Genomic DNA, 25,987 nt, shown 5'->3' with positions numbered 1-25,987 from the left:
ACTACTCAGACAACACAGGGTGAAGGTATACAGTGTGGCAATCATTTATTGAACCACCAGCAATTAATAACATATAGAACAGTCCCAGCAAATACATGAAATGGTGCAAAATTACATAGTCTCACCCTTCCACTGGCCTACCGGGATTAGAGCCGTGAGATATATGTCCAGGGGACCTGATTGTCCCAACCTGGATTCTTCACACAATCTCTGAGAGTTCAGCAATGGTCAGTGGAGCAGTTCTGTATCTTTCCAGCCAGGGCTGTGGTCCCTTAGGCTCTCATTCTGTAGTGTCTCTTTGAACAGATGCAGAGGCCCCCTTTTTATAGTTCAAATTTGTCCTTTCAAGCCATCATTCACAAGTGAAGGGTTAGAGATCATGATATTAATTTACAATGCTCGAATATCCACAGCTCATCCCCCCCCAATGTTAGCTGGCAAACACCCTACAATGGTATTTAACATACAGGTGCATCTCACTAAATTAGAATATCAGCAAAAAGTTTATTTATTTTAGTTCTTCAATACAAAAAGTGAAACTCATATATTATATAGAGTCATTACACACAGAGGGATCTATTATATAGAGTCATTACACACAGAGGGATCTATTATATAGAGTCATTACACGCAGAGGGATCTATTATATAGAGTCATTACATGCAGAGGGATCTATTATATAGAGTCATTACACACAGAGGGATCTATTATATAGTCATTACACACAGAGGGATCTATTATATAGAGTGATTACACACAGAGGGATCCATTATATAGAGTCATTACACACAGAGTGATCTATTATATAGAGTCATTACACACAGGGATCTATTATATAGAGTTATTACACACAGAGGGATCTATTATAAAGAGTCATTACACACAGAGGGATCTATTATATAGAGTCATTACACACAGAGGGATCTATTATATAGAGTCATTACACACAGAGGGATCTATTATATAGAGTCATTACACACAGAGGGATCTATTATATAGAGTCATTACACGCAGAGGGATCTATTATATAGCGTCATTACACACAGAGGGATCCATTATATAGAGTCATTACACACAAAGTGATCTATTTCACGTGTTTATTTCTGTTAATGTTGATGATTATGGCTTACAGCCAATGAAAACACAAAAGTCATTATCTCAGCAAATTAAAATAACAAAAAACACCTGCAAAGGCTTCCTAAGAACTTAAAAAGGTCCCTTAGTCTTTTTCAGTAGGCTCTACAATCATGGGGAAGACTGCTAACTTGACAGATGTCCAGATGGCAGTCATTGGGACCTTGATTTCCAAATGAAAATTGGAACTCTGAGACCTTGTGGAGTGTGTCAGAGTCAGGAGGAAGAGTGGAGAGGCCACAATCCAAGCTGCTGGAGGTCTAGTGTGAAGTTTCCACAATCAGTGATGGTTTGGGGAGCCATGTCATCTGCTGGTGGAGGTCCACTGTGTTTTATTCAGACCAAAGTCAGCGCAGCCGTCTAAAAGAAAATTTTAGAGAATTTCATGCTTCCCTCTGCCGACAAGCTTTTTGGAGATGGAAATGTCATTCTCCAGCAGGACTTGGCCCCTGTTCACACAGCCAAAAGTACCAATACCTGGTTTACACACAACAGTATCACTGTGCTTGATTGGCAGCAAACTCGCCTGACCTTAACCCCATAGAGAATCTATTATAGAGAATCTATGGGGTATTGTCACGAGGAAGATGAGAGACCCCAGAGCCAACAATGCAGACGAGCTGAAGGCTGCTATCAAAGCAACCTGGGCTTCCATAACACCTCAGCAGTGCCACAGGCTGATCGCCTCCATGCCACGCTGCACTGATGCAGTAATTGATGCAAAAGGAGCCACGACCAAGTATTAAGTGAATTTACTGAACATACATTTCAGGAGGACAACATTTTGGATTTTAAAAACCTTTTTCAAGCTGTTGTTATAAAGTATTCTAATTTACTGAGATAATGACTTTTGTGTTTTCATTGGCTGTAAGCCATAATCAACATTAACAGAAATAAACACTTGAAATAGATCACTCTGTGTGTAATGACTCTATATAATAGATCCCTCTGTGTGTAATGACTCTATATAATAGATCCCTCTGTGTGTAAAGACTCTATATAATAGATCCCTCTGTGGGTAATGACTCTATATAATAGATCCCTCTGCGTGTAATGACTCTATATAATAGATCCCTCTGTGTGTAATGACTCTATATAATAGATCCCTCTGTGTGTAATGACTCTATATAATAGATCACTCTGTGTGTAATGACTCTATATAATAGATCACTCTGTGTGTAATGACTCTATATAATGAGTTTTACTGTTTGTATTGAAAATCAAACAAATTATCTTTTTGATTATATTCTAATTTAGTGAGATGCACCTGTATCTTAGGAAACATTCATTGTTCAGAGTCCCTGTATGGCAGAAGATACATTGTAAGAGAGGATATAAGATGTAGATAACAGCCATTCGTCAATTACCAATATCTCCTCAAGTGATCAGCATTCAGATTTATACGAGCAATAGTCTGTGTTGAGCAACCAAAGAAGAACACAGGTTAAAAGAGTCAACGTAAAAATAAAGGTATATTGCTCTTGGCCATCAGAAAGTATGTCTGGCATAATTAAGAAGGAAAGCTGTGTCGTCACATGGACTATCCTGCGGTGCAACCTTTCATCAATTTTTGTCTGTCGTCCACATCCAGGGAGATTAGCTACAGTGCCATGGGTTGCAAATGTATTGATTAGGTTGCGCACCAGACCTCTGGAGATGGACTTGCAATCTTGAAATTGTTGATATTTTTCAACAATTTTGGCTCTCAAGTCCTCAGACTGTTCTCTTCTCTTTCTGTTCTTCATGCTTAGTGTGGCACACACATGCACACAATGCAAAGATTGAATCAACTTCTCCCTTTTTATCTGGTTTCAGGTGTGATTTTCATATTGCCCACACCTGTTACTTGCCACAATTAAGTTTGAACAAGCTTCACATGCTTGAAACAATGTTGTTTACCCACAACTTTATCAAGGTGCCAACAACTTTGTCTTGCCCATTTTTGGTGGTTTTGTGTGAAATTATGTTCAATTACTTCATTTTTTGGAACAATTTTAAGGGAACCAACACTTTCAGCATTTCATCCTCTACCTGTTCAACTATATTAGGAGGCTTGTAGCAAACTCCAATTAGCAGCTTTCCATTATTACCATTTCCATGTACAGTTACCCATACTAACTCTACATTGTCGAAGCTTCTCCCAATGTCGTCATTGATCACAAGTCTTAAGTTGGATTGAACGAAAATACACACCCTCTACCTTTTTTTTCTTTCCTATCCTTTCTGAATGTAGTGTAACCCTCTATAGTTTCACCCAGTCATGGCTTTCATCCAGCCAGGTTTCCGTAATGCCCACCACATTGTAATCTGTGGCTGACATACGAGTCTCTAATTCATTCATTTTGTATGCAAGACTTCTTGAATTTGCCAGCAGACATTTAATACTATTAGAACATTTATTACTCTTACTCGCCGCCTTACTTTTGTTGAATGTCCCAGCCCCCTTAAATCCTCATTGACCTTTACTGTCTCACTGTGTGTACTCTCTCCCCTTATTTGCAAAACTACCCTCTCTCCCCCAAAATCCTAGTTTAAAAGCGCCTCCCTCCATCTGACCATTTTTTTCCCCCACTCCCTCATCAAAGCTGCACCCTCTCCATTGAGGTGCAGCCTGTCCCTATTGTAGAGCCTGTAGCTGACAGAGAAGTCGGCCCAGTTCTCCATGAACCCAGACCCTTTCTTCCTGAAACATATTTATCTCCTTAAGCTCCTGCTGACTTTCTAGTGATGCTAGTGGAATCGGCAGTATTTCTGAAAGCACCACCTTGGAGGTCAAGTACTTCAGCTTCTCTCCTAATTCCCTGTAATTACTTTTAAAGACCTTTCACCTCCCTCTAACTTTGTTATTGGTAGCAATGTGTACTATGACCGCTGTTTTCCCCAGCCCCACCCAATAATCTGTCTATTTGATCGCATGAATATCCGCCAAATTAACTTTGGAGTTATTTTAAGGACAATAATGTTTAAACTTAACGAGATATTGGAGACGGCGCCTGACCCACCTGGAACCAAGAACTCCCTCTACCCCAGACTCCTGATACCCTTTCAAATCCACCTTAACTATGGACCAGGTGTCCCCTCAAATTTTTTTTAAAAGAGAAGAATGGAAAGAATTATTGATTTTCCAGGCAATAGGAAGTTGCAAGTTAACTGTCCCATGATTTAAAATAATAATTTTATTAGGACCTTCATATTTAGGTGCAAACTTTGTAGACCTTTTAAGTGCAGATTTTTTGAGGACAACCACATAAAATCCCCCACCTTAAAGATAGGAGCCTTCCTACAGCTGCGGTTAGCACCTCTTTTTTCCCGGTCACTAAATACCAAAAGATCCCTTTTGACCTTCCACCAGACCTTAATTAATTGGGGGCAAAATCTCCTCCTCTGGCATGTAAGACTATCATCCTGAAAAATTCCCAAACACTGGATGAAAACTACCACAGCTAATAAAAAAAAAAAAAGGCAAGGTCCCTGTAGCCTTAGAGGATCGGTTATTTAAAGGAAACTTGATAAGGCACGGAAACTCCACCCAGTCTTTCTGTTTAGAGGAGACAATCCATAATACTGCTCTATTTCCTGTTTCATCCTTTCAGTTTGACTATCAGTCTCAGGATGATAACCTGTGAGAAAAGACAGCTTGATACCCAATCTGGAGCAAAATCTATACCACAAACTAGCCAGAAATTGAACCCCCTCAACCAGAAATTATGTTTTTGGGAACACAATGAACTTTAACGATATGAGAAATGAACAAATTTGCTAAGCTGCTAGCAGTTGGCAACTTTTGAAGTGGCACCAAAAGAACCATTTTGCTAAAACGGTCCACCACCACGACAGTGTTACCACCAGAGTTAAGGAAATCTGTGGCAAAGTCTATGGATAAGTGGGTCAAGGGCTGCAACAACATCGTTACGAAAGAGATAACCCGCTGAGTTTGAAGAAAGGCTTTTTGCCCTGGCAAAGACTTTGCATTTAGGGCTTATACCCATATGTTAGAAATAAAATGTTCCGTATTCTTGTCATGCGATTGCTATGCGATTTTCTCGATATATCTAGATAGATATTTTTATATATCTATCTCATGCAAATGACTTCAAGTTGTCATTGATGTTATAGGGGGCAATACACAGTGTTAAGAACTGGGGCATGTGAACCTTTGATCAGGGTCATTCGGATGTTTTTGGTTGTCATTATGATTTAAAAAGAGAAAACACAGTAGTTTGACAACAAATGGCTTCACCCAACCAATAACCATGAGTGGAGAGAATATATATCTATATAATGTGTGTGTATATATATATATATAATGTGTGTGTGTGTATATATGAATATATATAATATGAATGAGAACAACAAAAAATCTCATCTCATCAAGAGAATGCCAAGAGTGTGCAAACCAGTCATCAAAGCAAAAGGTGGCTACTTTGAAGAACCTAGAATATAAGACATATTTTCAGTTGTTTCACACTTTTTTGTTAAGTATATAATTCCACATGTGTTAATTCATAGTTTTGATGCCTTCAGTGTGAATGTACAATTTTCATAGTCATGAAAATACAGAAAAATCGTTAAATGAGGTGTGTCCAAACTTTTGGTCTGTACTGTATATATACACACTGCTCAAAAAATAAAGGGAACACTGAAACAGCAGAATATAACTCCAAGTAAATCAAACTTCTGTGAAATCACACTGTCCACTTAGGAAGCAACACGGATTGATAATCAATTTCACATGCTGTTGTGCAAATGGAATAGACAATAGATGGAAATTATTGGCAATCATCAAGACACCCTCAATAAAGGAGTGGTTCTACAGGTGGGGACCACAGACCACATCTCAGTACCAATGCTTTCTGGCTGATGTTTTAGGCACTTTTGAATGTTGGTTGTGCTTTCACACTCATGGTAGCATGAGACGGACTCTACAACCCACAGAAGTTGCTCAGGTAGTGCAGCTCATCCAGGATGGCACATCAATGCGAGCTGTGGCAAGAAGGTTTGCTATGTCTTGTCAGCGTAGTGTCCAGAGGCTTGACGCTCTACCAAGAGACAGGCCAGTACACCAGGAGACGTGGAGGGGGCCGTAGGAGGGCAACAACCCAGCAGCAGGACCGCTACCTCCGCCTTTGTGCAAGGAGGAACAGGAGGAGCACTGCCAGAGCCCTGCCAAGTGAACTCCAGCAGGCCACAATTGTGCATGTGTCTGCACAAACGGTTAGAAAGCGACTCACTCCATGAGGGTGATATGAGGGCCCGACGTCCACAGATGGGGGTTGTGCTCACAGCCCAACACCGTGCAGGACACTTGGCATTTGCCACAGAACACCAGGATTGACAAAGTCGCCACTGGTGCCCTGCGCTCTTCACAGATGAAAGCTGGTTCACACTGAGCACATGTGACAGAGTCTGACATTGGCTTCAGGTGGAATGGGCGTGATGGTAAGTAGAGTTTAATTTAGATTATTAAAGGAGTCTGTCTTTATTTCAAATAAATTATTTTCTTCATGGTGTGGTTGTCATTTTTTCACATATCATTATCACTGTGGGGTTAGTAATGGGGGTGTCTTATAGACGCCTCTCCATTACTAACCTGGGCTTTATGCCAGCTGGCATCATAAGCTGACATCAACCCCAACCGTATAACCCCACTGTCACCGCTAAAGAGCAGTGGGTAGATCGAGGCTAAGTGCCAGATTTGGCGCATTCTATGGATGTGCCATTTCTGGGGCAGCTGAGGGCTCCTGTTTCTAGGCTCGGAGGGGGCCAATATTCATGGCCCCTTCCTAGGCTATTAATATCAGCCCCCAGCTGTCTGCATAGTCTTTGCTAGCTGTTAAAATAGGGGTCCCCCATTTTAATAGCCAGTAAAGGCAAAGTATTCAGCTGGGGGCTGATATTAGTAGCCTGGGAAGCTCCGTGGATATTACCCCCTTCCCAAGCTTCAAACATCTGCCCCAGCTGTCTGCTTAACTTCTGCTAAAGTATAAAATTACGGGGAACCCCACGCCAATTTTTTTTTTTATAAATTCTTTATTTTAACAAATGACAAGTACAGTAACCAGCAGGGTCACTGTACTACTTATGTATGTGACTGACATTTTTCTATCTACACACGTGGTCAAAATTGTTGGTACCCCTCGTTTAATGAAAGAAAAACCCACAATGGTCACAAAAATAACTTGAATCTGACAAAAGTAATAATAAATTAAAAATCTATGAAAATTAACAAATGAAAATCAGACATTGCTTTTCAGCTTCCACAGAATTTAAAAGAAAAATAAACTCATGAAATCGGCCTGGACAGAAATGATGGTGCCCCTGAAAATAATGTGACAAAAGGGACATGTTAAATCACGTTGTGTCCACTAATTAGCATTACAGGTGTCTACAATCTTGTAATCAGTCAGTGGGCCTGTATATAGGGCTACAGATACTCACTGTGTTGTTTGGTGACATGGTGTGTACCACACTCAACATGGGCCAGAGGAAGCAAAGGAAAGAGTTGTCTCAGGAGATTAGAAAGAAAATTATAGACAAGCATGTTAAAGGTAAAGGTTATAAGACAATCTCCAAGCTGCTTGATGTTCCTGTGACTACAGTTGCACATATTATTCAGAAATTTAAGATCCATGGGACAGTAGCCAACCTCCCTGGACGTGGCCGCAGGAGGAAAATTGATGACAAATCAAAGAGACGGATAATACAAATGGTAACAAAAGAGCCCAGGAAAACTTTTAAAGAAATTAAAGGTGAGCTTCAAGCTCAAGGAACATCAATGTCAGATCGAACCATCCATCGTTGTTTGATTCAAAGTGGACTTCATGGGAGACGACCAAGGAGAACACCATTGTTGAAAAAAAATCATAAAAAAAGCCAGACTGGAATCTGCCAAACTACATGTTGACAAACCATAAAGCTTCTGGGAGAAAGTCCTATGAACAGATGAGTCAAAAATGGAAGTTTTTGGCAAGGCACATCAGCTCTATGTTCACAGACGGAAAAATTAAGCATATCAAGAAAAAAACACTGTCCCTACTGTGAAACATGGAGGAGGCTCTGTTATGTTCTGGGGCTGCTTTGCTGCATCTGGCACAGGGTGTCTTGAATCTGTGCAGGGTACAATGAAATCTCAAGACTATCAAGGGATTCTAGAGAGAAATGTGCTGCCCAGTGTCAGAAAGCTTGGTCTCAGTCGTAGGTCATGGGTCTTGCAACAGGATAATGACCCAAAACACACAGCTAAAAACACCCAAGAATGGCTAAGAGGAAAACATTGGACTATTCTGAAGTGGCTTCTATGAGCCCTGACCTAAATCCTATTGAGCATCTTTGGAAAGAGCTGAAACATGCCATCTGGAAAAGGCAACCTTCAAACATGAGACAACTGGAGCAGTTTGCTCATGAGGAGTGGGCCAAAATAACTGTCGAGAGGTGCAGAAGTCTCATTGACAGTTACAGCAATCGTTTGATTGCAGTGATTGCCTCAAAAGGTTCAACACAATATTAAGTTAAGAAGAGAACCATCATTTCTGTCCGGGCCGATTTCATGAGTTTATTTTTTTTTAATTCTGTTGAAGCAGAAAAGCAATGTCTGACTTTCATTTATTCATTTTCATAGATTTTTAATTTATTATTACTTTTGTCAGATTCAAGTTATTTCTGTGACTATTGTGGTTTTTTCTTTCATTAAACGAGGGGTACCAACAATTTTGACCACGTGTGTATCTATTCTATGTGTGTTGTTGTATTCTTTCTATTCTAAATTGTCGGGTATCGATGTATTGCAACTGTACGGGGCGGATGAATTAACGGCTTTTTTAAAGAGAAGGGTGCGTGAAAATCGGATGGCACTCGCATGGTCGGTATGCCGTCCGTTTTTTTTCTAGGACCCATTGACTTGCATTGGCGAGTCTCTTCTGATATACGCAGCAAATCGCAGCATGCTGCCGTTTTTTTTTCTCAGTCCTATTTTAGCTGAGAAAAAAATTGCATATGAGATGTACCTCATAGATTAACATTGGTACGAGTGCTATCCGATTTTTTTTATCGGATTGCTCCCGTCCATTTTTATCCCAAGTGAGTATGAGCCCTTACAGACATACTCTTTAATATCCTTAAGAGCATTCTGCCAACAAAAGGACCTAGATGGAGATCTCCGAATGGCAAACGAACCTGCATGTCCAGCTAAAACGGAATCATGTACTTTATTAATAAAATGTACGCATAAAGAGAGCGATACCTAAAGTTTGTTCATAGGTAACCCTTCCGTCGGCGACAAAACCAAACTGGCAAAAAATACAGGGTCCACCAAGCCTATCTGGTGTTTAAGCACTTAGTAGCATCAATATACAACAGGTTCTTATGATCGGTAAGGACCTTATATCTTGCCCCCTCCAACCAATGTCTCCATTCCTCAAAGACTCTACATCAAGGATGTAGATACCCACTTTTTTTTCTATGAAAGAACAGCTCTCATCCCAAAAGCAGAGGCGTCTACCTCTACTAAAAAAAGCAGATTGAAAAATGTAATTTATGAAATTTTTTTAAAGACTGCTGGAGCATTGGTTAACCCAAATGGCATCATCAAAATTTCAAAATGACCCTCAGGCGAATTGAACGCTGTCTTCCCTTCATCACCCTGACGTACGTGTATAAGGTTATATGCCCCTTTCAAGTCAAGTTTGGAAAATCATTTATCTCCAGATAATTGTTTAAACATCTCAGGTTAAAGGACAGGTATTGTGAACCGTGATTTTATTAATCTCTCTAAAATCCAAGTACGGACATAACTCTTCATATATATATATTTTTTAACAACCCCCCCCCACTGTGACTGGAGAGGTAGATGGAGGTGGATGGCCGAATAATACCCTTAGCCCTAAAATTGTAAAGTGCTGCGGAATATGTTCCCACAAGCTGGGAAGGGTAATTAATTATAAGTAAAAGATATATATCTCTGCGCTGGATCGAGTGAGTACAGGAGTAAGATAAAATAGAAAATGGACTAAGATGCCAAGTGGATATTAAAAATATATGGTTTATTTAAACGAAGGTAGAGAATTAAAATCCGTTAAAAAAAGAGATCATGTAGGTGCTTCTTGTTCACTTCCGCGAGGCTTTGTCTGCAAGAATGTATAAGTAGGCAGGAGGCTCCGGTGGGGGAATCCAAAGAAGATGGATTAGAGATGAGGTAGAGAATTAGTATGGGTGTTGTTGACTGGGCCTCCACAGTCACCAGACCTGAACCCAATCGAGATGGTTTGGGGTGAGCTGGACCGCAGAGTGAAGGCAAAAGGGCCAACAAGTGCTAAGCATCTCTGGGAACTCCTTCAAGATTGTTGGAAGATCATTCCGGTGACTACCTCTTGAAGCTCATCAAGAGAATGCCAAGAGTGTGCAAAGCAGTCGTCAAAGCCGAAGGTGGCTACTTTGAAGAACCTAGAATATGACATATTTTCAGCTGTTTCACATTTTTTTGTTAAGTATATAATTCCACATGTGTTAATTCATAGTTTTGATGCCTTCAGTGTGAATGTACAATTTTCATAGTCATGAAAATACAGAAAAATCTTTAAATGAGAAGGTGTGTCCAAACTTTTGGTCTGTACTGTATGTGATAGCTAGTAAAAGGCTTGCCAATGTGGTTGAACCATCTAGAAGAGGAAGTATGTGAAGACCAGGAGTTCTGCGATGGCAGCGCAGCTGGGTGCTTGTGTCCCGTAGATGCCAGCATTGGTGGACTGTTTGATGGTAGGACCTTTATACCGCTGATAGGTGGAGGGCGATGGATCTCTCCAGAGGTTAGGAGTAGGCACGGTGGGCGGCACACTGGATACACTTAATCCCGGCCGGTGACTAAGTGGGAGGGTCGCCTCTGGAGGTTGGCGCGCTCGACGCTTCAGAACCTGCGAGACACGTGGACACGTGGTTAGGATCCATACGGAGGCCACAGAGGACCAGTTTCTACCCGTTTCGTAAATCTAGTGGTTTCCTTCGTCAGGGATGGGCCTTCAGGGTTTGTGGACTTTTTATATCCGTGCTGGTAAGTTGGATACAAATGTTATGTATCAATCAGTCGCATGATAATCCCCTTTCCTTGTTAGATTTAGTTGCAGGCAAATAGTTTGATTTCACTATTGAGGCCCTTTGGTCTCATTGTCCAGTGTAAATATCAAGTGGCTTTCTACTCTGGACATCTGTTTAATGAAGTCGCCCTTTCGCCAGTATTTCTGTACCACTTGAATACCCATAACTTGGATATTCTCGGTGGAGTCTCCATATTTTTCAATATAGCGGATGGCCATCAAATTTATTCTTAATATTCCTTAAATGTTCGCCTATCCTCGTGCTCATCTGGCGAATAGTTTGTCCTGTGTATAACTTGTTGCATGGACATTTGAGGCTATACACTACACCTTTACTGGAACATGTTATGTGGTCTTTTATACTGTATTCGTTTACTCCACTCCATGGCCACCTCGTACACACGGCTCCGCTCCGTACACCTCGTACACGCGCGGCTCTGCTCCGTACACCTCGTAAACACACAACTCCGCTCTATACACCTCATACACGCACAGCTCCGCTCCGTACACCTCGTACACACGGCTCCGCTCCGTACACCTCGTACACGCACGGCTCCGCTCCGCACACCTCGTAAACACACAATTCCGCTCTGTACACCTCATACACGCACGGCTCCGCTCCGTACACTTCGTACACACGGCTCCGCTCCGCACACCTCGTAAACACACAACTCCGCTCTATACACCTCGTACACGCGCGGCTCCGCTCCGTACGCCTCGTACACGCGCGGCTCCGCTCCGTACGCCTCGTACACGCGCGGCTCCGCTCCGTACGCCTCGTACACGCGCGGCTCCGCTCCGTACGCCTCGTACACGCGCGGCTCCGCTCCATACGCCTCGTAAACGCGCGGCTCCGCTCCGCACACCTCGTAAACACACAACTCCGCTCTATACACCTCGTACATGCACGGCTCCGCTCCGTACACTTCGTACACACGGCTCCGCTCCGCACGCCTCGTACACGCACGGCTCCGCACGCCTCGTACACGCGCGGCTCCGCTCCGCACGCCTCGTACACGCGCGGCTCCGCACGCCTCGTACACGCGCGGCTCCGCTCCGCACGCCTCGTACACGCGCGGCTCCGCTCCGTACGCCTCGTACACGCGCGGCTCCGCTCCGTACGCCTCGTACACGCGCGGCTCCGCTCCGTACGGCTCGTACACGCGCGGCTCCGCTCCGTACGCCTCGTACACGTGCGGCTCCGCTCCGTACACGCGCGGCTCCGCTCCGCACGCCTCGTACACGCGCGGCTCCGCTCCGCACGCCTCGTACACGCGCGGCTCCGCTCCGCACGCCTCGTACACGCGCGGCTCCGCTCCGCACGCCTCGTACACGCGCGGCTCCGCTCCGCACGCCTCGTACACGCGCGGCTCCGCTCCGCACGCCTCGTACACGCGCGGCTCCGCTCCGTACGCCTCGTACACGCGCGGCTCCGCTCCGTACGCCTCGTACACGCGCGGCTCCGCTCCGTACGCCTCGTACACGCGCGGCTCCGCTCCGTAAGCCTCGTACACGCGCGGCTCCGCTCCGTAAGCCTCGTACACGCGCGGCTCCGCTCCGTACGCCTCGTACACGCGCGGCTCCGCTCCGTACGCCTCGTACACGCGCGGCTCCGCTCCGTACGCCTCGTACACGCGCGGCTCCGCTCCGTAAGCCTCGTACACGCGCGGCTCCGCTCCGTAAGCCTCGTACACGCGCGGCTCCGCTCCGTACGCCTCGTACACGCGCGGCTCCGCTCCGTACGCCTCGTACACGCGCGGCTCCGCTCCGTACGCCTCGTACACGCGCGGCTCCGCTCCGTACGCCTCGTACACGCGCGGCTCCACTCCGTACGCCTCGTACACGCGCGGCTCCGCTCCGTACACCTCGTAAACACACAACTCCGCTCTATACACCTCATACACGCACAGCTCCGCTCCGTACACCTCGTACACACGGCTCCGCTCCGTACACCTCGTACACGCGCGGCTCCGCTCCGCACGCCTCGTACACGCGCGGCTCCGCTCCGCACGCCTCGTACACGCGCGGCTCCGCTCCGCACGCCTCGTACACGCGCGGCTCCGCTCCGCACGCCTCGTACACGCGCGGCTCCGCTCCGCACGCCTCGTACACGCGCGGCTCCGCTCCGCACGCCTCGTACACGCGCGGCTCCGCTCCGTACGCCTCGTACACGCGCGGCTCCGCTCCGTACGCCTCGTACACGCGCGGCTCCGCTCCGTACGCCTCGTACACGCGCGGCTCCGCTCCGTACGCCTCGTACACGCGCGGCTCCGCTCCGTACACCTCGTAAACACACAACTCCGCTCTATACACCTCATACACGCACAGCTCCGCTCCGTACACCTCGTACACACGGCTCCGCTCCGTACACCTCGTACACGCGCGGCTCCGCTCCGCACGCCTCGTACACGCGCGGCTCCGCTCCGCACGCCTCGTACACGCGCGGCTCCGCTCCGCACGCCTCGTACACGCGCGGCTCCGCTCCGCACGCCTCGTACACGCGCGGCTCCGCTCCGCACGCCTCGTACACGCGCGGCTCCGCTCCGTACGCCTCGTACACGCGCGGCTCCGCTCCGTACGCCTCGTACACGCGCGGCTCCGCTCCGTACGCCTCGTACACGCGCGGCTCCGCTCCGTACGCCTCGTACACGCGCGGCTCCGCTCCGTAAGCCTCGTACACGCGCGGCTCCGCTCCGTAAGCCTCGTACACGCGCGGCTCCGCTCCGTACGCCTCGTACACGCGCGGCTCCGCTCCGTACGCCTCGTACACGCGCGGCTCCGCTCCGTACGCCTCGTACACGCGCGGCTCCGCTCCGTACGCCTCGTACACGCGCGGCTCCGCTCCGTACACCTCGTAAACACACAACTCCGCTCTATACACCTCATACACGCACAGCTCCGCTCCGTACACCTCGTACACACGGCTCCGCTCCGTACACCTCGTACACGCGCGGCTCCGCTCCGCACGCCTCGTACACGCGCGGCTCCGTTCCGCACGCCTCGTACACGCGCGGCTCCGCTCCGCACGCCTCGTACACGCGCGGCTCCGCTCCGCACGCCTCGTACACGCGCGGCTCCGCTCCGTACGCCTCGTACACGCGCGGCTCCGCTCCGCACGCCTCGTACACGCGCGGCTCCGCTCCGCACGCCTCGTACACGCGCGGCTCCGCTCCGCACGCCTCGTACACGCGCGGCTCCGCTCCGCACGCCTCGTACACGCGCGGCTCCGCTCCGTACGCCTCGTACACGCGCGGCTCCGCTCCGTACGCCTCGTACACGCGCGGCTCCGCTCCGTACGCCTCGTACACGTGCGGCTCCGCTCCGTACACGCGCGGCTCCGCTCCGTACGCCTCGTACACGCGCGGCTCCGCTCCGTACGCCTCGTACACGCGCGGCTCCGCTCCGTACGCCTCGTACACGCGTGGCTCCGCTCCGTACGCCTCGTACACGCGCGGCTCCGCTCCGTACGCCTCGTACACGCGCGGCTCCGCTCCGTACGCCTCGTACACGCGCGGCTCCGCTCCGCACGCCTCGTACACGCGCGGCTTCGCTCCGCACGCCTCGTACACGCGCGGCTCCGCTCCGCACGCCTCGTACACGCGCGGCTCCGCTCCGCACGCCTCGTACACGCGCGGCTCCGCTCCGCACGCCTCGTACACGCGCGGCTCCGCTCCGTACGCCTCGTACACGCGCGGCTCCGCTCCGTACGCCTCGTACACGCGCGGCTCCGCTCCGCACGCCTCGTACACGCGCGGCTCCGCTCCGCACGCCTCGTACACGCGCGGCTCCGCACGCCTCGTACACGCGCGACTCCGCTCCGCACGCCTCGTACACGCGCGGCTTCGCTCCGTACGCCTCGTACACGCGCGGCTCCGCTCCGCACGCCTCGTACACGCGCGGCTCCGCTCCGCACGCCTCGTACACGCGCGGCTCCGCTCCGCACGCCTCGTACACGCGCGGCTCCGCTCCGCACGCCTCGTACACGCGCGGCTCCGCTCCGCACGCCTCGTACACGCGCGGCTCCGCTCCGCACGCCTCGTACACGCGCGGCTCCGCTCCGTACGCCTCGTACACGCGCGGCTCCGCTCCGTACGCCTCGTACACGCGCGGCTCCGCTCCGTACGCCTCGTACACGTGCGGCTCCGCTCCGTACACGCGCGGCTCCGCTCCGTACGCCTCGTACACGCGCGGCTCCGCTCCGCACGCCTCGTACACGCGCGGCTCCGCTCCGCACGCCTCGTACACGCGCGGCTCCGCTCCGCACGCCTCGTACACGCGCGGCTCCGCTCCGCACGCCTCGTACACGCGCGGCTCCGCTCCGTACGCCTCGTACACGCGCGGCTCCGCTCCGTACGCCTCGTACACGTGCGGCTCCGCTCCGTACACACGCGACTCCGCTCCGTACGCCTCGTACACGCGCGGCTCCGCTCCGTACGCCTCGTACACGTGCGGCTCCGCTCCGTACACGCGCGACTCCGCTCCGTACGCCTCGTACACGTGCGGCTCCGCTCCGTACACGCGCGACTCCGCTCCGTACGCCTCGTACACGTGCGGCTCCGCTCCGTACACGCGCGACTCCGCTCCGTACGCCTCGTACACGCGCGGCTCCGCTCCGTACGCCTCGTACACGCGCGGCTCCGCTCCGTACGCCTCGTACACGCGCGGCTCCGCTCCGTAAGCCTCGTACACGCGCGGCTCCGCTCCGTAAGCCTCGTACACGCGCGGCTCCGCTCCGTACGCCTCGTACACGCGCGGCTCCGCTCCGTACGCCTCGTACACGCGCGCCTCCGCTCCGTACGCCTCGTACACGCGCACCTCCGCTCCGTACGCCTCGTACACGCGCGCCTCCGCTCCGTACGCCTCGTACACGCGCGCCTCCGCTCCGTACGCCTCGTACACGCGCGGCTCCGCTCCGTACGCCTCGTACACGCGCGGCTCCGCTCCGTACGCCTCGTACACGTGCGGCTCCGCTCCGTACGCCTCGTACACGCGCGGCTCCGCTCCGTACGCCTCGTACACGCGCGGCTCCGCTCCGTACGCCTCGTACACGCGCGGCTCCGCTCCGTAAGCCTCGTACACGCGCGGCTCCGCTCCGTACGCCTCGTACACACGCGGCTCCGCTCCGTACGCCTCGTACACGCGCGGCTCCGCTCCGTACGCCTCGTACACACGCGGCTCCGCTCCGTACGCCTCGTACACGCGCATACCAGAATGGGGAATCAAGGGGTGCCATACATACCAGGATGGGTGATCAAGGGGTGCCATACATACCAGGATGGGGGATCATGGGGTGCCATGCATACCAGGATGGGGGATCAAGGGGTGCTATGAATTCCAGGATGGGGGATCAAGGGGTGCCATGAATACCAGGATGGGGGATAAAAGGGTACCATGCATACCAGGATGGGGGATCAAGGGATGCCATGAATACTAGGATGTGGGATCAAGGGGTACCATGCATATCAGGATGGGGGATCAAGGGGTGCCATGAATACTAGGAGGGGGATCAAGGGGTGCCATGCATACCAGGATGGTAGATCAGAGGGGTGCCATGAATACCAGGATGGGGGATCAAGGGGTGCCATGAATACCAGGATGGTAGATCAAAGGGGTGCCATAAATACCAGGATGGGGGATCAAGGGGTGCCATGCATACCAGAATGGGGGATCAAGGGGTACCATGCATTCCAGGATGGGGATGAAGGCCACGTATGCCAGGATGGGATGGGGGCCACGTATACCAGGAAAGAGTGGCCATACATACCAGGATGGAGGATATTAACTAGTGTTGAGTGAGTATGTTCTATTAACCCTTTCGCCGAGTATGCTCGGGCCGAGCTCCGAGTATTTATAGCTGCTCGGTGATATGGTTGAATCGCTCCCGTGTCCATGATTTGCAACTGTTTGACAGTTTTATTACATGTGTGGAATGTCTATTTCTTACACATTCCTCACATGTAATAAAACTGTCAAACAGTTGCAAATCATGCACACGGGAGCGATTCAACCGTATCACCGAGCAGCTATAAATACTCGGAGCTCGGCCCGAGCATACTCGGACAGAACATACTCGCTCAACACTAATATTAACCCCTTTAAAGCCCATGACGTACTAATATGCGTCTGTGCCATGGGACTTAAGAGCCTGACCCGTATTAGTACGTCATCACGATCTCGCGCGCACACAGGCTGTGCGGGCGCGATCGCTGCCGGGTGTCAGCTGATTGTCACAGCTGACACCCGGTACTATGTGAAGGGAGCGGTCCCGCACCGCTCCCGGCACATTAACCCCCGCAATGCTGCGATCGAAGTCGATCGCAACATTGCGGTGGCTAAGGGGAGGTGATCGCAATACTCACCTCCTCTTCCGGCCTCCAGCGCTGTCTGCCGCGGCTTCCCAGGTGATGCCATGATGACCCGATGTCGTCATGACAACATCCGGGTCACCAGACAGCAGGAAGATTGTTTGGTCATGCGCAGTGCATGACCGAACAATCTTCTCACTGTGCAGCGCTGACTGCCTGCATGGCACAGGGATGGTGCTCCGTCCCTATGCTATGCAGGCGATCAGAATAAAAAAAGTGAAAGTCCCACAGTGGGACAAAGTAAAAAAGTGTAAAAACTCGCAGAAAGTGAAAAAAAAAAACAATTTGTAAAAATATAAAAAAAAAAAAAAATAATAATCCACCAAAAATATAATGTACCCATCAATAAATATTATTATGAAAAAAAATAAAGTAAAAGTAACTGGATTTTACAAAATATGTGTCTTTTAGTGTGTGACAGCTGTCAATCATAAAAACCCGATATCATTCTGGTATCTCTGTAGTCGCACCGACCCGAAGAATAAGGTCGTCTAATCGCTTATACCGCACTAGGAACGGCGTAAAAAATAAACGCTAGGGTTGGGGTTAGGGTTGTGCTAATGTTAGGGTTGTGGGTAGGGTAGGGTTAGGGTTGGGGTTAGGGTTGTTTTTTTTTTCAAAAGTAAAAAAAAAAAAAAAAGATGACGATATGGCAACTAGTGTTGAACGCAAGTGCTCGCTACTTGAGTTTGCATCGGGTGCTCGGGTATGCACTGAGTATCGCGGGTGCTCGAGTCTCCGCCCCATATGCTTCGCGGCCAAAAAAACCTCACGGGGATTGCCTGCCATGCACGAGCGATCCCCGCATGTTTTTTTGGGGGTGTCTAATAACCGTGAAACATGCGGGTAGGGACTCGAGCATTTCACTTGAGCACCCGAGATACATGGTGCATACCTGAGTACCCAATGCAAATTCAAGTAGCGAGCACTAGCGCTCAAGATTAGTGACAACTTATTCAATATGATGACCTAATGTCATCAAATTCTGTGTCATACCTCTGGGTTCAAAATGTTCACTATACCCCTTGATAAAATCCTTGAGGGGTGTAGTTTCCAAAATGGGGTCACTTGTGGGAGGTTTCAACTATTTGGCACATCAGGGGCTCTTCAAATGCAACATGGTGTCGCTCTCGATTCCAGACAATTTTGCGTTCAAAAAGTCACACAGTGCTCCTTCCCTTCTGAATTCTGCTGTGCGCCCAAACACTGTATTTTCCCCACATATGGGGTATTGGAGTACTCAGGAAAAATTGCACAAAAGTTTTTGGGGTCCATTTTCTCCTCTTACCCTTGTGAAAATAAAAAAATTGGGGCTAAAACATCATTGTTGTGGAAAAAAGTTTGATTTTTTTTATTTTCACGGCTCCATGTTATAAACTTCTGTAAAGGGTTCAAGGTGCTCACCACACATCTAGATAAGTTCCCTGAGGGGTCTAGTTTCCAAAATGGTGTCACTTGTGGGGGTTTCCACTGTTTAGGCACATCAGGGGCACATCCGTTAATTATTCAAGCAAATTTTACAATCAAAAAGTCAAATGGCGCTCCTTCCCTTCCAAACCCTGCCGCGCGCCCAAGCAGTGGTTTTCCCCCACATATGGGGTATCTGCTAACTCAGGAGAAATTGCACAACAAACTGCATAGTGCAATTTCTCCTGTTACCCTTATGAAAATGCAAAATTGGGGGCTGAAAAACATTTTTGTGGGAAAAATGTGAAAATTTTATTTTTACGGCTCAATGTTATAAACTTCTGTGAAGCACCTGGGGGTTCAAGGTGCTCACCACACATCTAGATAAGTTCCCTGAGGGGTCTAGTTTCCAAAATGGTGTCACTTGTGGGGGGTTTCCACTGTTTAGGCACATCAGGGGCTCCCCAAATGCAATATGGCGTCTGCTAATTATTCAAGCAAATTTTACATTTAAAAAGTCAAATGGCGCTCCTTCCCTTCCGAACCCTGCCGTGCGCCCAAACAGTGGTTTTCCCCCACATATGGGGTATCTGCTTACTCAGGAGAAATTACACAACAAATTTTGGGGTCCATTTTTTCCTGTTACCCCTGCGAAAATAAAAAAAATTGGGTCTAAAGTAACATTTTTGTGAAAAAAGTTAAATGTTAATTTTTTTCTTCCACATTCCAAAAATTCCTGTGAAGCACCTGAAGGGTTAATAAAGTTCTTGAATGTGGTTTTGAGTACCATGAGGGGTGCAGTTTTTAGAATGGTGTCACTTTTGGGTATTTTCTGTCATAAAGACCCCTCAAAGTGACTTCAAATGTGATGTGATCCCTAAAACAATGGTTTTGTAAATTTTGTTGGAAAAATGAGAAATCGCTAGTCAACTTTTAACCCTTATAGATCCCTAACAAAAAAAAAATGTTGATTCCAAAATCGTGCTGATGTAAAGTAGACATGTTGGAAATGTTATTTATTAACTATTTTATGTGACATATCTCTCTGATTTAAGGGCATAAAAATTCAAATTTTGAAAATTGCAAAATTTTCAACATTTTCGCCAAATTTCAGTTTTTTTCACAAATAAACGCAAGTGATATCGAATAAATTTTACCACAATCATGAAGTACAATATGTCGTGAAAAAACAATCTCAGAATCAGGGGGATCTGTTGAAGCGTTCCAGAGTAATTACCTCATAAACTGACAGTGGTCAGAATTGTAAAAATTGGCCTGGTCATGAACGTGCAAACCACCTTGGGTTTTAAAGGGGTTAACGGAATTGTGGGGCATTACCCCAATACCAGTGTCAGCAGCAGACCCCCTCCCCCATAACAGGGCATCATGACCACATTTTTTGCTTACATTTTTTTTCCTATTTTCCTCCTCTATTATTTCATGAAATAATTAAAAAAAATTGACGTGGGGCTTCGCCCTATATTTGTGTCCAGCCAGGTACAGCAGGCAGGAACGGGCTGCCCCCAACCACCCGCTGCCTATTTGTACCTGGTTGGACACAACAATATAGGGAAGCCCTTTTTTTCTTTATTTCATGAATTTCATGAAATAATTAAAAAAAAAAATACGTGGGGCTTCGCCCTATTTTTGTGTCCAGCCAGGTACAACTAGGCAGCTGGGGGCTGGAATCTGCAGAGCAGGGAGACCCAAGCTTTCTGCCCCCCCCCCCTCCCCCACTGCAAATTGCAGTCCGCAGCCACCCCGGAAAATGGCGCGTTCATAGAAGCGCCATCTTCTGGCGCTGTACCCAACTCATCCAGGGCCCTGGTGCGGTGGCTCACTGGGTAATATAGGGGTTAGGGCCAGCTTGGCATTATCAGCTGGCCCTAAGCCCGAAATTCATGGGGTCACGCCAATATTAGACATGACCGCCATGAATTTCTAGTAAAGTATTTAAAAAAAACACAACACCCAGAATAAAGTCCTTTAATTGAAATAAACACACAATTCTTTATTGTTCTAAATTAAACCATACTTACCATCACGCCCATTCCAGCTGAAGCCAACGATCTCCTGCAATAAAAGAAAAATAATAAACCAACATCATCCTTACCTTTCCATGGTTCCCAGGACAGCTCCAGCTCTGCTACATTGAGATGACAGGCTGGATCGCAGCAGAAAGCTGCCATCCAGCCTGTCATCCCGCAGACACTGAGAAGCGCAGGCATGCTTGCGCTCCTCAGTGTCAGGCTGTGACGGCATCCAGATGAGCCGAGTCTCTCACGCTCACCGCATGCGCAGGAGAATTCTCCCACGCTGTCAGTGACGTGCATGAGGTGAGCTGAGTTCATTGTCGGCTCATCTGGATGCCGTCACAGCCAGACACTGAGGTGCTTCACTGAGGAGCTTCTCAGTGTCTGCGGCATGGCAAGCTGGATGGTAGCGTTCTGCTGCACTCCAGCCTGTCATCTCGATGTAGCAGAGCTGAAGCTGTCCTGGGAACCATGGAAAGGTAAGGATGATGTTGCTTTATTATTTTACTTTTATTACAGGAGATCGTTGGCTTCAGCTAGAATGGGCGTGACGGTAAGTATGGTTTAATTTAGAACAATAAAGAATTGTGTGTTTATTTCAATTAAAGGACTTTTTTCTGGGTGTTGTGTTTTTTTTAAATACTTTACTAGAAATTCATGGCGGTTGTAACATACCTGGCGGCGTCCTTGCATAGTGGTCTATCTCCCACTGTGCAGGAGCGCGCACTTGATCCCCTGTCCAGAATGTCTCTCTGGCTTCCCTCCATGCTGTCTGTTTGTGTCTGTCTCTGCTGCTTAAGGGCGGCGCCCGATCACTTCCTGCTTTTTGTACCTGCTGTGGGTCACACCCCTTGTGCGTCCTCAGCCTATTGCTGTCTGACACTTGGTATATAGCTCAGCATCTCCCTTCTATCCCGGCCTGAGCATAGTGTTTTCCTTCAGTGTGTGCTTGCACTCTGAAGGTGCCAGGTCCCGTCTTTGTTTCCTTGTCTGCCTTTCCTGGAGGCTGTATTTCCAGGCCTGTCTGAACTTAGTCCTGTATGTCTCCTGCTTTGCGGTATCAGCTCCCGTGTCTGAACTGTGTCCTGTATGTCTCCTGCTTTGCGGTATTAGTTCCCGTGTCTGAACTGAGTCCTGTATGTCTCCTGCTTTGCGGTATTAGTTCCCGTGTCTGAACTGAGTCCTGTATGTCTCCTGCTTTGCGGTATTAGTTCCCGTGTCTGAACTGAGTCCTTTCTGTGTATCTTGTCTGTCCTGTCTGAACACGCTCCTAGCCTGTTCCTCCCGCCTTCTAGGGGCCGATTACCTAGACCCGCTCCTGTATTTTGTCTGTCCTGTCTGAACACGCTCCTAGCCTGTTCCTCCCGCCTTCTAGGGGCCGATTACCTAGACCCGCTCCTGTATTTTGTCTGTCCTGTCTGAACACGCTCCTTGCCTGTTCGTCCCGCCTCTCTGGGGGCAGTATTCCCAGACCCGCTCCTGTATCCCGCTGCAGTATCGGTCCCCTCCGTACACTCAGTTCCAGTCTGAACTCTCTCCTATCCTTTACCTGTTTTTCCTCTATGTCCGTTCCCTTCCTTTTTCTGCAGAGTCTGAACTCGTACCTAACTCCTGCTTGTTGTCTCTGTACTCCCGTTTGTGAGTTTGTGGTCCCCTCGCTACTTCACTGCAAGTACCCTGTGGGTATCTGGCTCTGCCTTTCCCTTCCTGTCTGTTCCGTGTGTACAGAGTCCTGTCCGTTCTGCTCCGGCAGTCCTGTCCTGCCCTGCTTCTGCCCGCTGCTCCGGCAGTCCTGTCCTGCCCTGCCTGTACCCCTCTGCCTGTAATGTTCCTGAGTCCCAGTGTGTACTGGGCCCTATCCCGCCTGTGTTCCTACCTGCTAGTGCCTCCCTGTCTGCACTCTAGCTGTGCTTGCCTGTAACCCTCTGCCTGTATTGTTCCTGAGTCCCGGTGTGTACTGGGTCCTATCCCGCCTGTGTTCCTACCTGCTAGTGCCTCCCTGTCTGCACTCTAGCTGTGCTTGCCTTTACCCCCCTGCCTGCATACCCGCCTGCCTGCATACCAGTCGTGCCTGCCTATACCCACCAGTCTGTGTGCCAGCCTACCAGCCTGTTCCTGTATTCCCCTGTGTGGGTCAACAGCCGTGTCCGGGGTCTGTCCTGGAGTAGCACCTGGTCCCTCTGCTCGGTTCCTCCTTGGTGCACTGGCGTCGTATGCCGTCGTGCGACCCTGGTCGGATCGGGTGAATACTTAGTCACGCCCCTCCAGGCATTCACTCTCCGGCACGGTCCAGTGGAATCACTACCAATCACACGCACACGCCGCTTAGCCCGGGCGTGTGCATAACAGCATAACAGCATGCTCAGGCCATGGTTCCCGTTGAGCCCCACGGCCTTCGCTCTCTGAGAAGTTTTCCAGCGAATATATTCATTAAAATAAATAAATAATTTTTTTTTTTTTTCCCTTTGCTGAGTTCCAGGCGAATTACGCACCGTCCAGATGGATCTATCAGCTCTCGTTCCTGCGGATCCGCCACGTTACTATGGGGATCCAAGACAGTGTCGTGCATTTGTGGAGCAATGCATGCTACACTTTAAGGCCTACCCTCTTTATTTTCCTTCCGATTGGGCTAAAGTGGCCTTTATGATGTCTTACCTGGCGGGTGATGCCTTGGAATGGATCAACCCCCTATATGAAACACAGGATCCGATCCTCCGGGACCTAATGGCCTTCCTGGTGGCCTTTCTAATGGTCTTCGATGATCCTAACCCGGAGGCTCCTGCTGAAGCTTCACTTCCCAATATCCCGGAGCAGCCCCAATGGGTAATGTGTGTGGGTAGCGCAATAGTCCTCCAGCCCAATGAGACTACTGCCCACCCAGAATCCTCACAGGGTGACTACGCTTTCCGGAATACTTCTCTCAACCTCAAGAGGCAGTCCAGACGTGCTAGACTTAGAGGCAAGCCGTCACGCCAGGGTCTGTCCTCCCTGAGACCTCCTGACCCCAACCTTGAAGTCCCTACTGAAGCTTAATCTCCCTGTATCCCGGAGAAACCCCAATGGGTAATGTGCGTGGGTAGTGCACCAGTTCTCCTGGCCGAAGAGACTTCTGCCCATCCAGACTCCACACAGGAGAACTTCCTGCACCCGGCATCAGATGCTTCTCTCTCTTTAACCGGTGTGCATGTCCAAGGATGCTCCAAAGCTGTGGTTACCTCTGAGTCTGTGCACCCCTCCGACCAGGCGGAGGATCTCCAGTTGTCTCCTGAACCCTTCGGGGTGCTACCTGGTAGCGAAAGGACAGAGACTCTCCTATACTCTGTGCCTGATACCTCGCTCGCTTCGTCCAGTGAGTCCAACCTAGTGTACTCCGAAGCAGAAGTTACTCCCGAGTCTCTACACCCCTCCGACCAGGCGGAGGACCTCCAGTTGTGTTCAGAACCCTTCGGGGTGCCACCTGGTGGTGAATGGACAGAGACTTTCCTATACTTGGTACCCGATACCTCGCCTGCTTCCTCCAGTGAGTCCAACCTAGTGTACTCCGAAGCAGAGGTTACTCCCGAGTCTCTACACCCCTCCGACCAGGCGGAGGACCTCCAGTTGTGTTCAGTACCCTTCGGGGTGCCACCTGGTGGTGAATGGACAGAGACTTTCCTATACTCGGTACCCGATACCTTGCCTGCTTCCTCCAGTGAGTCCGACCTAGTGTACTCTGAAGCAGTTGTTTTCTCTGAGCCTCTGCACTCTTCTGACCCGGCGGAGGACCTCCAGTTGTTTCCTGAATCCTCCGGGGTACCACCAGATAACAAAGAGACAGTGACTTTTCCTCATTATGTACCTGATAACCCGTCTATTTTTTCCTGTGAGCTTGACAAGATGTACCTCGAAGCAGAGATTACCCTCAAGTCTCTGTCCCCCTCCAACCCAGTGAACGACTGGTCCTCGAATTCCCTGCGGAAGATTCTGGCAGGCCTGAAGAAGAGGGGGCGTAAGGGGGGAGGTACTGTAACATACCTGGCGGCGTCCTTGCATAGTGGTCTATCTCCCACTGTGCAGGAGCGCGCACTTGATCCCCTGTCCAGAATGTCTCTCTGGCTTCCCTCCATGCTGTCTGTTTGTGTCTGTCTCTGCTGCTTAAGGGCGGCGCCCGATCACTTCCTGCTTTTTGTACCTGCTGTGGGTCACACCCCTTGTGCGTCCTCAGCCTATTGCTGTCTGACACTAGGTATATAGCTCAGCAGCTCCCTTCTATCCCGGCCTGAGCATAGTGTTTTCCTTCAGTGTGTGCTTGCACTCTGAAGGTGCAAGGTCCCGTCTTTGTTTCCTTGTCTGCCTTTCCTGGAGGCTGTATTTCCAGGCCTGTCTGAACTTAGTCCTGTATGTCTCCTGCTTTGCGGTATTAGTTCCCGTGTCTGAACTGAGTCCTGTATGTCTCCTGCTTTGCGGTATTAGTTCCCGTGTCTGAACTGAGTCCTGTATGTCTCCTGCTTTGCGGTATTAGTTCCCGTGTCTGAACTGAGTCCTTTCTGTGTATCTTGTCTGTCCTGTCTGAACACGCTCCTAGCCTGTTCCTCCCGCCTTCTAGGGGCCGATTACCTAGACCCGCTCCTGTATTTTGTCTGTCCTGTCTGAACACGCTCCTAGCCTGTTCCTCCCGCCTTCTAGGGGCCGATTACCTAGACCCGCTCCTGTATTTTGTCTGTCCTGTCTGAACACGCTCCTTGCCTGTTCGTCCCGCCTCTCTGGGGGCAGTATTCCCAGACCCGCTCCTGTATCCCGCTGCAGTATCGGTCCCCTCCGTACACTCAGTTCCAGTCTGAACTCTCTCCTATCCTTTACCTGTTTTTCCTCTATGTCCGTTCCCTTCCTTTTTCTGCAGAGTCTGAACTCGTACCTAACTCCTGCTTGTTGTCTCTGTACTCCCGTTTGTGAGTTTGTGGTCCCCTCGCTACTTCACTGCAAG

General features: G+C 49.5%; 1 pseudogene; it reads left to right on the top strand.

Moving 5' to 3' along the window:
* LOC141171890 (uncharacterized) overlaps positions 1–25,987 on the top strand; it is an 853,981-nt pseudogene that overhangs the window by 794,956 nt on the left and 33,038 nt on the right.

Source organism: Phyllobates terribilis, unplaced genomic scaffold (genome assembly GCF_046119375.1).
Source record: "Phyllobates terribilis strain yellow unplaced genomic scaffold, ASM4611937v1 Scaffold_12__6_contigs__length_324123572, whole genome shotgun sequence".
NCBI classification, from domain to species: domain Eukaryota; kingdom Metazoa; phylum Chordata; class Amphibia; order Anura; family Dendrobatidae; genus Phyllobates; species Phyllobates terribilis.
Note: the sequence above shows the minus strand (reverse complement) of the source record. Positions and strands in the feature narration are given on the sequence as shown.